At 32.8% G+C, this 10,956-nt stretch overlaps 2 non-coding genes across 2 annotated transcripts; one reads left to right on the plus strand and one right to left on the minus strand.

The window, feature by feature from the left end:
• Positions 1–107, plus strand: LOC121231003 (small nucleolar RNA R71). The gene has a single exon (XR_005929073.1). It is a non-coding gene; the product is annotated as a small nucleolar RNA R71 (small nucleolar RNA).
• A 10,483-nt stretch (positions 108–10,590) lies between these two features.
• On the minus strand, positions 10,591–10,697 carry LOC121231006 (small nucleolar RNA R71). The gene has a single exon (XR_005929076.1). It is a non-coding gene; the product is annotated as a small nucleolar RNA R71 (small nucleolar RNA).
• Positions 10,698–10,956: the final 259 nt, after the last annotated feature.

Genomic DNA, 10,956 nt, shown 5'->3' on the forward strand with positions numbered 1-10,956 from the left:
AACCCATGGTGAGGGCACCTTCATAATAAGTCCTTGTACCTCTCCCATGCATCATAAAGAGTTTCTAGATCCATCTGCATAAAAGAAGAGATATCATTCCTTAATTTAGCTGTTTTAGCTGGCGGAAAATATTTAAGTAAAAATTTTTCGGTCATTTGTTCCCAAGTGGTGATTGACTCTCGTGGTAACGAATTCAACCATTGTTTAGCCTTGTTTCTCAATTAAAAGGAAAAAAACTGAAGACGAATGACATCGTCAAAAATTCCATTGATCTTAAAGGTGTCGCAGAATTCCAGAAAATTTGCTAAATGTGTGTTTGGATCCTTGTCCTGCAAACCATCAAACTGAACAAACTGTTGTATCATTTGAATCGTATTAGGTTTCAGTTCATAATTATTTGCAGCAACAGTAGGCCTAACTATACTCGATTCAGTTTCTGTTAAAGTAGGTTTAGCATAATCATACATAGTTCGAGGAGCAAGATTCTGATCTACTGGATTTGCTGCAACCACAAGAGGTAACGAATTATTCTGATTATCAACCATCTCCTCGATTGTGGTATGAATATCGTCCTCTTTCCCTTCCCCTATGTATTGTAGGCTTCGCCTTATTTATCTTCAATTTCTGCGAGCTGTGCTTTTAATCTCACTGTCGAAAAGTAGAGGTCCTGACGGGTTTCTTCTAGTCATAAACTATAAAAACCTGTTAGAAGTAGAGAAAATGAGATTTAGTAAAAAAAAATTAAATTGCAATAAAAAATAAAGAATGGCTAAAGTAATAAAAATTAAGCGTTCCTAATATTTTAGTCCCCAACAACGGCGCCAAAAACTTGATGGCTGTAAAACTAACTAAAAATTCAACTAAGGCAATCGCACATATCGAATAGTAGTATAGTTGAGGTGAGATCGGAAATATCGTATCCACGAGGACTAAAAGTACTAGAAATTACTATCTTTTTATTATCTAGCCTAAGAATCGAAGGGATGTTTTAAAAACTAAAATTAACTATCTCATTAACTAAGACTATGACAGAGATAAAATTTGGAAAATACTTTAGGAAAACCAATGGAGAAAACAATACCCAAGGAAGAATTCACCTAGACTTCACTTATTACCTCTGAATTAGATGATTTATTCACTTGACTTAATTCGTTGGAATCCTTGATTTATGTTAATATCTCTCTCGAGACTAAAAAAAACTGACTCTAGGTTGATTAATCAAAATCTCTTCCTAATTAAAACCCCTATTGTCGCATTAACTCGATCTATGGATTCCCTTATTAGATTTGACTCTAATCCGGCAGATTTATGTCGTCCTATCTCTAAGATTGCATGCAACTCCGCTTAATTATGGGCGATCTACTATTAAACAGGGAACTTTCCTCCTCTGAATAAGCACATTAAAAACCTGAATTAATATCCTGGAATATTAAAGCAAGGTTTAAATTCACAATTAAGAATAAGAACAAGTATTTATCATATAATTCAAATAGTAATAAGATTCGTCTTAGGTTTCATCTCCCTTAGGTATTTAGGGAATTTAGTTCATAATAATAAAGGGAAACATATCAAGATTGAGAAAACAACAAAACATAAAGAAACCCCAAAACTTTGGTAAATCTTGAATGGAGATCTATAGTCTTAAAGGAGATCCTACTTCCGGGATGATTTCGATGGCTGACCTTGAGTATTTTCTGCGTTGTACTCTCCGTGTGCCCTCTAATATTCTTCTAGGGTGTTTATATAGACTTTGGAATGCCCAAAATAGCCCAAAATTAGCCTTTTCTGAGTAGAATTAGACTTGGGCTCGACAGGGACACGGCCGTGTGCCACGCCTGTGTGAAGGTGCTCAGGCCGTGTGCAATTCTGAATTGGTTTAATGTCGACACAGCCATGACACACGGAAGTGTGGCCTACCCGTGTGTCACACACGGGCGTATGGTTTTCCCGTGTGGAAATGCCTAGGTAATGTGAAACGCTGAATTAGGCCTATTTTGTCAGTTTTTGGCCCGTTTCTTGCTCTTTTCGCCTTCCTATGGGCACCTAAGTATAAAACATGAATTTAAAGAATTAGGAGCATCGAATTCAATGAAACCAAGGAAAAATAATCCATAAATATAACAAGCATGGGGTAAAAATATGTATATATTATGGTTTATCAGTTAAATAATTAAAAAAAGTAATTACTAATACTTTTAGTCCTCTTAGATATGATATTTTCTACTCACCATAGCTATACTATTGTTCGATAGGTGCGCTTACCTTTGTCATATTTATAGTTAGTTTAGTGACCATCAAATATCATCCCTACGTAGTGATCCATTTTCTAAAATTTGAACTTCATTATTACACTCATACATTTTAGTATCTTCATCTACTTGTTCTTCACCAATATCAAAGATTTCATGATTTTGCACTTCTATCTCTAAAACATTATATAAGTGTCTATGGTGAAAATTTTGTACTACTCTCCAATTTTTCCTTATTGTATCCTCCACATAAAAAAACTTACTTTGCTTGAATTGACAAAATAAATGGATTATTCTCATACCAATATTTGTTAACATTGATACTTAGTAAATGACCATCTTTATGAACTCTTTTCTTTTTACTATCTAAGTGGAACCACTCACACTTAAACAAAATGACTCTATAATCTTTGATATAACTTAATTGAATAATATCAATAAGAAAACCGTGCAAGTTGATTTGGTCCTCTTCATGATTTCTTTCAATCATCACACCACTATTTTATGTTCTCTATAATAAACATAATATAAGTGTTAGTTATTCTACAATAAAATATAAAGTTACTTGAATAATTAAATTATTGTAATAGAAACCTACTCTAAATATGGTTCAACTTGATCACAATTTGTTAGAATATACCATTGCATCATTTCATACTCTTGTTGTGCAAAGACTCATATTCTGATGCTTCTAAAGGGAAAAACTTCTTGAAATAGCAAGCAAACTTGGATCATATATTTCATTCCCTCCATCATGATTTCTATCTTTTCAATTAAAATTTGTCTTTGTTAGAAATTGTTTGACCCAAATTCCTGTTAAAATAAAATACAAGTGGCAGGATAGGAGGATCTACGAGGGCAAAGATAGGTACGGTACAAGCTGCACAAGTGAAATCTGTATAGAAGTTTACTTCATCTATTTGATGTTGATTATAATAAGGTGTTTTAACCTTATTGCATTACTTCTATTTGACTTTGATTAGAATATGGTTTTACAAACCAATAAATAGGCATAGTTTATACCCTTTTTGTATCATTAGAATTTCGACATAATGAATTTTCTTCTTCTTTGCCCGTGGTTTTTTCTCAAAAATGTTTCTATGTAAAATTCTATGTGTTGTTTTTTCTTTTTCTTTGCGATTCATTGTCATTATCGATGTTCAATTTTCATAGTCTCAATTCTAGAATGATACATAGGATAAAATGTTAAGCAATTAGTAGAAACATATGCCTCAACTATACATCCTTCTAGACGAGCCTTTTTCCATGTATATGTTTTGAGCTTTCCTAAAAACCTATTAGGTAGAAAAAGAATTTTTATTGAATTATTATACTTTACCTAAAAATATAAAACTTAAAAGGTTAAAAGATAGAGTTATCTCTCAACAAGGTACATCCATCGATAATGTACAGGTCCTTTAAGAATGACCTTATTAGGCAAGTGTACAACCAAATGTACCATCACATCAAAAAAAGCTTGGGGGGAGGGGGTTCTCCAACTTGCACAAAATGATTACACTTGTAATACCTCAAAAATTTCTACAGTAAGAAGGTAAGATATTATCCTTGATATAGTAAAACAAGGAAATAAAGTGACATAAAAGGGAAATTTTGAGTTATGTCAACATTGGGAAGTATATTATGATATATTAATTCAAGAAAGGACTAAATCGTAAAAGTGAGAAAAGTTTTGTTACTAAAAAGTAAATACTCAAAGTTTGAAGGGTTAAAGTGTAAATCTGAAAAAGTTAAAGGACCAATAGTGAAAATATTTTAAGGGTGAAATGATCCAAAAACTATGGAAAATGGATAAATTAGGACCAATTGAACAGGTGAAGAACTATGAGGGACTAAATTGTAATTTTTTCAAATTAACTGATGACTCGAGGATGGAATTTTAAAAGATCATGAAGGGCAAAATGGTCAATTAGTAAGAGGGAGAATTCTAGAATGTAATGATTATGTTGATGATATTTATAATTTGGTCATTCCACCAAAAATTCACCATTTTCACCTAAAAATCAAAAGAATTTCCATGGTTACCAAGAGAGAAAAATAATAAGGAGACCACGGGGAGCTAGAATATCAAGTTAGATTTAAGAAATAAAAGCTTGATGATAGAGAAAATCAAGTTAAAATTTGAAATCAATATGACAAAGTAAGAACATCAAGATTTCAACACATTTTTAAGTTTGATATTATTGAAAAAGCATGGAAATGATGTTAAACTAGAGTTTTCTTATGTAAGGTTCTATGTTCTTGATATTTTAGTGAAGGGAAATAGGAGAAAGTGATGAGAAATATTGTAGAGAAAGGAAATAAGGGTGTTATAAACTTGGTAATAAACATTTTGCTCTAAAATAGTTTTGAACAGCAGCAATAGTCTAACTTTGAAAAATCACCAAAAATTGTAGAAATCGAATTAGAGTTAAATAAAGTATGAAATTAAATTCTATTGAGTCTAGATTCGCATAGAAGAAATGGTGTAAGAAATAGAATTGTAAATTATGAGTTATAATAAATTTTATGAGACAAGGTCAGAATGATTTCGGGTTTCTCTGTTCTGTCTTTGGAAAATCATAAAAAAATGTAAAAAAATAATTAGGGGTATAAATTTATACTTTTAAATTCTTAATTATTTTATTTTCAATAGAAACAAATGGAATCATCATATAATCCCCGTATTAAGTGATAATTATTTTTTAGTGAAGAAAGGTTGACGCTATCAAATAGCAGAACAAGGATAAATTTGAAAATTTTATTGTATTTATTGGCTAAACTATAAATTATGAAATTTTTATGGTAGAAATATATTTGAGTCTAATTTTTAAAACAACAAGCGGATCTTAATTTAGAATTCTGTAGCTCAAGATATAAATAATTTAGTGACTATGACTCAAGTGGACAGCTTGATATGAACATATATGTAAATAGTGGAATTATATATATTCATTACGGATGTGGAATGGAGAGGAGGAGGAGGAAAATATATGAATATTTAGCTATTTTTGGTTTACATTAAAAATGACTAATTTGCATGTTTTAGACTCAGGGGCTAAGTTGAATAAAAGTAAAACTTTAGGGGCAATTTTGTAAAAATGTAAAAAAGACCAAGTTTAAGGAAATGAATTGTTTTATTGTCTAAATTAATAAATTGAATGAAATTATTAATTGAGATCAAGATTGGGTGAAAAATTGAGGAAAATAGAAATTTTCAAAATGCCCTTGAATCTTGGTATTTTTGCAATTTAGCCAGGTAAGTTCATATGGTTGAACTTTTATGATTATTTGTTAACTTAGAAATGAAATAATGTATTATTTCATGTGTTTGTCATTGAATTGTGGCTATTGAAAGTATATGAAAAGTGATTTGAATGTTCAAATTAAGTAGAACGTTGGATTGAGTACGATCGTTCAGTGACAAGTGAAATGATAAATGATGAATTGACGAATAAGACCATGGCAAGTGTGTAAATGTAAGACCATAGCTTTGCTATGGCATCTCAGTGAAAAGACCATAATTGGGTTATGGCATCGTGAACGTAAGACCATAGTTGGATCATGGCAGTATATGTGCATGTGTAAGACCGTAGCTAGGCTATAACATCATGAAGATGATAAGACCATATCTGGGATATGGCACTGCGTGAGTAAGACTATGGCTGGGCCATGGCAATACAAGTGTAAAACCATAGTTGGACTATGGCATAAAGAAAATGATGTACTCAAATCCATAAGACGTTCTTTAATTTGACAAAAATTGGTAAGTGACATATGAAATTAATATTGAAAAACTTATGGTTATTATTGATATTGATCTGAAATTAGTGTACCTATTGATATTTAAATGATCCAACGGGCAAAGTTCTGATATGAGATAGCATGAGTTTGAAATGAATTATTACTGGTATATACTTGAAATACTTGGAAATAATGGTACATAAAATATTGATATAATGAAATGAATGATATATGTTTATGAAGAAACGACAAAAGAATGATGTGTATTATGACATGTAATAAGTGATTATCTTTATTATGTTGATACAAGGAAATTATTTTGTTGTGATGAGTAACAAACTTAAGTGTAACCTGTCGGGAAAATAAGTTTATCAATGTTGAAATTATATGTAATCTGTACAAGTATGCTAACCAGTGTTGTTGCTTGATATTTAGACAAGTGCCAAGCTATTGGTCGAATGGTGATTTTTTTATTTATATGATGCATTAGAATGGTAAGTATTTAATTGAAAATACGTTAGTGCTGTTTAAATTATTCAATTTCTTATGAAACGACTTATCATGTGATCAATTAGAAAAAGACTTTGGCTAAATGCACTAGCTTGTTACCATGGTTGAATGATATGTTTATGGCTTGTGTGTCAAGCATTGGAATAAGTGTGGAAAATAAAGAAATACAAATGAAAATAAAGAAACTAGGAAGAATTAAAGATATTTAAAATTTTACTAGGCTTGGGATAATATGTATAAGTAATGTTGTGGATTTATTCACCTTGTGAATTGATGAATATAACTTTATGAGTATTAGGATTATCAGAAGCTCGATTAGGTTGGAAGCTTGTCAGAGATATATCATACTATCCATTGGTTCTATACGTAATTTTGGATTATTTGATTTTGGTTATAATGGCATGTATAGGTTAATATGGCCAATGATGACATGTAAATGATTGGTTATGACTAGTCATTGGAATGGCTAGTGACGAATATGTTTTGGTGTTTATGTATAAAAGTCCATATCATTGTACATGTTTGAAATGGTTGATTGATAAAAATTGTATTGGCATATTGATGATTGAAGTTAGTTAGCATATTTGATATAATATGCGTAAATGTGAAATTGGTATCTAGGCAAATATGAGTTTAATATTGATACGAAAATAATGTCATTTGATGTATCTATGGGTACATTCGTTGTATGTGGTTAATTTTCATGTATAAGACTTGATTTTGGTATGAATTAATTGTCATGGAATAGCCTATTTTCGTCCATACAGGCAGAGACACGGGCATGTGTCTCATTCTTGTGTAACACACGACCTAGCACATAGGCTTGTGGCCTGGTTCATGACAACAATAACAAAATATTCCTCAAGTTTTCTTATTTGTGGCCACCATCACTCCCATTCCTTATCTTAATTACTCTATCCTCTTGTCTTGTTTGCATGACCAATAAGAGCAATGTTTTTAATATAGACTGAGTAAGACTTTCAGTGTGTAATACTCTTGTAAAAGCACCTTGAAGAGATGAAACCTTTGAACCAGACAAAATTTGTGATTTGTAAGTCTCAAAGTCAAGATGATAAAAAACCAACAAAGAAACTCATGACAACCATTTGTTCTCGTTGAGAGACTTATCTTCTTTCTCTAGATAATAGAGTACTTGGCATACCTCGTATATACAAGAAATATTCCCCTTCCTAAAATATAAAAAATCCAAGTACTCCGTTAACTCCTTAACAAATTCATAGTGGTTAATTAGATAAATTACCTCACTGTCAATAGAATTTCAAATCTACAAAAATGATTGAGCACCTTCTCCCTGCCACACTTGCTTGGTATAATCAATAAGAGGTTTATTTTTCAAACGATCATCTTTATCAATACTTCGTAAGTAAATTCAAATTGTTTTACTCCAACCTAGATAATTAGAATCATTCAACTTGTGCTTTGTAATTTTTGACATCATTGAGATCATATCATTAATAAAAACTTTACTACCTCCTATCATGAAGATAATTGAATAATCAATTCAATCAAATAACTCCAAATAATAACATTAAATTCAAGCAACCAAAAATTTAAAGGACCCATGTAATAAATTTCTCAAACCTAAAATTCAATTTGCCACAAATTCAAATGAACCATATAGAAAATTTCCCAAAACAATTAGGAAATAATGAACAATGATGAATAATGATGAAAATAGGAGGCAAGAAATAAACCCCCTTCAAGACAGAAGCAAACTAGCAAATCAATGGTTGAGACTTAGTCAGAGTATCGAGTCGACCTTGTAGGAGGACGCTGGAGGTTTGGTGTGTGACGTGTAGTCACGTGCCTCCATGTGTCAACATGTGGTGAAGGCGTTAGAACAGTCTAGTGATGTGTAAAAGCCATTCACAAGGATTTTTGCTACTGGATTTCAAGTGTTGGCTGAAAAAGGTGACACACACCTCCTTAGGCCAACAATGAGAACCAAAAACCACCTCTTAGTGGTCACGAGAATACCCTTGATAAACCGTAATTTATACATATTTCTATCCCATGCTTAGCACATTTTAAGCATGATTTTTCCTTAAAATTGGTGAATTCGATGCTCCTAATGCCTTAATTTCATGTTTTATACTTAGGTAAGCATAGGAGAGTGAAAGGAACGAGAAACGGGCCAAAAACAGAGAAAATGGGCCAATGTACAAAATCAACACGACCTAGACCTTCTTACACGGGCAGACCACACGGCCGTGTCAATTTGGCAGAATCAAAGCACGACTCACACGGGTGGACCACACGCTCGTGCCTCTTTAACAGGCTTGACCACAGCCTGAAGTAATCGCACACGGGTGGGTCACACGGGTGTGTCTCTGCCGAGCCCAAGTTTAGTCGAATTCAGGAAAGGCCAATTTTGAGGGTTCTTAGGCATTCTAAAGCCTATAAATACACCCTAGAGGAGGAGGAAAAAAGACACACAAGGAAAGAGGTAGGGAACTGCTCAAGGAAAGCCGATTGATCCATATCAGAAGTCGGATTCATCATCAAGACTGAAGATCTCCCCTCAATTTCCCTTCAGGAGTTTTGGGTTTTTCTTTAGGTTTTGTATTCATTATTCTTCTGAGATGTTTACCTTTTTAGTTATGAACTAAAACCCCTAAATACCTAACGGGAATGAAACCTAAGACAAATTTTGCTATTATTATCTGAATTGTATGATAAATATTTGGCTTGTTCTTAATTATTTGTTCTTAATTCTTGTCTTGATATTCCAGGATATTGATTCAAGTTAAGCTCTTATTCAGTGGAGGAATATACCCTATCAAAGAGTACATTTGTCATAATTAAGTGGAGTTGATTGTGCGCCTAGAGATAGGGTGACAAGATTTTGCCGGATTAGGGTGAAACCTAATAAGGGGATCCATAGATCGAGTTAATGCAACCCTAGGGAGTTAATTAGAAAGAGATTTCAATTATTCAACCTAGGGTTAGATGTTGTTAGTCTCAAGAGGGATAATAATATAACTTAGGGATTTCTACGGATCAAGTCAAATGAATAAATCGTTCAATTCAGAGTCAAATAACAAGTGAAGTCTAGGTGGATTTTTCCTTGGTATTATCTTAATTCAATCGTTTTTCCAAAAGTAATTCCCCAATTCTATTTTCTGTGAATTCTTAGTTTAGTTAATTAGTTAGTTAAAACAAACCCCATTATTCTTAGGCTAGCTAGTACTTTTAGTTCCTTTGGGTTCGATAATCCGGTCTTGCTAAAGCTATACTACTGTTCGATAAGTACACTTGCCTTCATCGTGATAATAGTTAGTTTCAAGAACGATTCATTATAAATATTTAGAACCTGTCACGAATATCTCGTATCAAGTTTTTGGCGCCGTTGTCGGGGAACTAAGATATTAGGAACACTCAATTTTTATTACTTTAGCCATTTACCTTTACTGCAATTTAAATTTTATTCTAATTTTTATTACTAATTCTTTCTTTTCCCTTTTTCTGGCAGGTTCTTATAGTTTATGACTAGAAGAAACCCATCAAGACCATTACTTTTTGACAGTGAGATCGATCGCACAGTTCGCAGAAACCAAAGGGAAATAAGGCGAAGCTTAAGATACACAGAGAACGAACAAGAGGACCATAAGAGCATGATATTAAAACCACAACCGAGGAAATGGCTGAAATCCAAGGAAATCTGCTACTTCCTGCAATTGCTGTTAATCAAAATCTTGCTTCGTGCACTATGTATGATTATGCTAAACCTAATTTAACAGGAACTGAGTCAGGTATAGTTAGATCTGCTATTGATGCAAATAATTTTGAACTGAAACCTAACACAATTCAAATGATACAACAGTTTGTTTAGTTTGATGGTTTGCAGGACAAGAATCCTAACGCTCACTTGGCAAATTTCTTAGAATTTTGCGATAGCTTCAAAATTAATGGCATTTTTTATGACGCCATTCGCCTTCGGTTGTTTCCCTTTTCGTTAAGAAATAAGGCTAAACAATGGTTGAACTCGTTACCACGAGAGTCAATCACTACTTGGGAACAAATGACTGAAAATTTTTTATTAAAATATTTTCTACCGGCTAAAACAACCAAATTACGTAATGATATCTCTTCTTTTGTGCAGATGGATTTAGAAACACTCTACGATGCATGGGAGAGATACAATGACCTTTTAAGAAGATGCCTTCACCATGGGTTACCACTTTGGCTACAGGTTCAAACGTTCCATAATGGCCTGAATCCGTTGACTCGACAGATGATTGATGCAGCCGCTGGAAGAACTATTACGACACTTGAGGCGGCTTACGAATTTATTGAGGAGATGTCACTAGATAACTATTAGTTGCAAGTTATGCAAACAAAGCTGACAAAAGCAGCCGGTGTTTTTAACCTCGACGCGGTTACTATGTTGTCCAACCAAGTAGATCTCTTAAATAAAAAGATTAACGATTTGTGT

The sequence above is a fragment of the Gossypium hirsutum genome, chromosome A06, assembly GCF_007990345.1.
Source record: "Gossypium hirsutum isolate 1008001.06 chromosome A06, Gossypium_hirsutum_v2.1, whole genome shotgun sequence".
In the NCBI taxonomy this organism is placed as follows: domain Eukaryota; kingdom Viridiplantae; phylum Streptophyta; class Magnoliopsida; order Malvales; family Malvaceae; genus Gossypium; species Gossypium hirsutum.